Consider the following 2500-nt stretch of genomic DNA (forward strand, 5'->3'; position numbering starts at 1 on the left):
TGGAGCATCACCTCACGCAGAGCCTCACAAAGAACCCCCCCCCCCCCGCCGCCTCACCCAGACTCCCTTCTCAGACAAAGGGATACTTTTCTGACACAATTTATTTCCGATCGTACGTTAGAGCGGCGCACGGGAGTGGTGACAGTTGACAGGTGACCCCCGAGGTAAGCTGGTGACCCCTGCGCTCACCTTGTTCCGTAACGTTTCACATCCTGCCAGTGAGTCCTCTCCCAGGTGAGGCCGCGTCTCCCCCTGCCCTGTCAGCACACGCCCTGCCGATTCGCAATCCCAATCACTCACCGCCATCATAGTGACATCCTCTGACAGCCATGCTCCCCCTGTGCTCATCCCCAGGAGGGCGGTGGCAACCCACAGGGGCCATCTCTGGTCCTCTTCCTCCACACCCCCACCCGTCCAATGCAAGGACTCTTCAGCATGCAATACATAAACCCTTCTTTTTCATACGTATAATCAAAATAAAATGAGTTGAAAAGTGTATGGGATCATCATTATTATCTGGTTTTATTTTAGCTTAATTTGTTGGACATGGAAAGTATGAAGGAAATATAGACCTAACCGACTGCAGACTGCACATTTACCCGATGTTTTTGAAGGAAGATACAAGGATAGGTGGGCCCGATATAGAAAGGGAACAAAAGAGAAAATAGCTAAAAAAATAAATAACACAATAGAAATCAAAGTCCTGCAAGGCCGTCCAGACGGGTTTGCTAGGACATTACCTTTAACAAAAAACAAGCGTTGCTCCGATACATATATAATGAAAAGAAAATCTGCTCTCTCGCAACCCATGCTTTGAAAGATGAAATAGCTGCGCAGGAGTGTTTTGTAATCAATAATGTATGGCTGTCCATCTTCGGCTAGCTAGGAGCCCCTCAAAACACACCAGAGGCATCAGACGCTGTTTTCATTTCATGCTGAAGGTCAGCGGAGCAGTGGGCATGTCCCTGCAGTGCAGCGACTTAACAGAACCGAGAAAACTAAGTTGAAAACAAAAACAACATACTATTTTCCTTTTGTCTTCTGTCAGCTCCCATCGCGCTCTCTCACAGCGCTCGGTGTAGATCCTGCAGGGAAGGCACATTCTGATCTAAATACAGCATTCTAATGAGGTGCTTGAAATAAACGTATTTAATAATGTATGTACCGGAATTTCAAAAAATTTAAACGTTTTTCCAAATGGTTACACAGCAGGCATACTTAGAGAGCAGGTGGTAGGTTTAAAATGATGTTAATGTTAATGTAACATTTTAATTTGTTTTTTTTATTAAATGTGACATATTCTTTCATGACTGTATTATCGTAATATACTTATAGGCCTACATAATACTATAAACGATACTAATACACTGTACTATACTAATAAACAACCTATTGGAAAATTAAAACATCTGTCGATTATAACTCACTTTCTATAACCAGTCGATCAATCGATATTTTCAATTCAATTTTTTTTATTTTATTGTATTCATTCATCACTATTCTTTATTCATTGTCTTCTTCATTGTGCTTTGTGGAATCTGAGAGAAAACATTGATGAAGAAAAAAAGAGGAGGTTGTTCAGGGCTGCTTTTATTGATTTCCCTCCAGCTTCAGCACATCTGGGTGGAATATTCTGACCACAGCACTGGCTCTTCTGAAAAACACTAACACACACACACCCACACCCACACCCACACCCACACACACACACACACACACACACACAAACACACACGCTCACACACACACACACCAACACACATACACACACACACACACACACACACACACACACACACACATAAACACACACACACACACACACACACACACACACACACACACACACACACACACACACACACACACACACACACACACACACACACACACACACACACACACACACACACAAAAAAACAGGTTTCCCCCACCTACAACTCACATACATGCTTACAATGCATACCCTTGTAGAACTGCCTGAATGCAAATGTGAAAATACACATAAGGGAAACTATTCCCCCCCCCCCCCTCTCTCTCTCTCTCTCTCTCTCTCTCTCTCTCTCTCTCTCTCTCTCTCTCTCTCTCTCTCTCTTTCTTCCCCCTCCCTCTCTCTCTCTCTCTCTCTCTCTCTCTCTCTCTCTCTCTCTCTCTCTCTCTCTCTCTCTCTCTCTCTCTCCCAGTCTATATTAATGTATCTATCTCTCTGTGTATTAATCTCTCTCTTTTTATCCCTCCTACACACAATCAAACACGCAAAAACACACACAAACACACAAACACACATGAAAAACAAACACACACACACACACACACACACACACACACACACACACACACACACACACACACACACACACACACACACACACACACACACACACACACACACACACACTCACACAAATGGCCAGATTGAATCTTTATGCAGATAGCATTCAGGACGCACAGCATGTGCATGTGTAGACACACACACACACACACCAAATGACACAACGCA

This window comes from Gadus chalcogrammus, chromosome 11 (genome assembly GCF_026213295.1).
Source record: "Gadus chalcogrammus isolate NIFS_2021 chromosome 11, NIFS_Gcha_1.0, whole genome shotgun sequence".
Classification (NCBI taxonomy): domain Eukaryota; kingdom Metazoa; phylum Chordata; class Actinopteri; order Gadiformes; family Gadidae; genus Gadus; species Gadus chalcogrammus.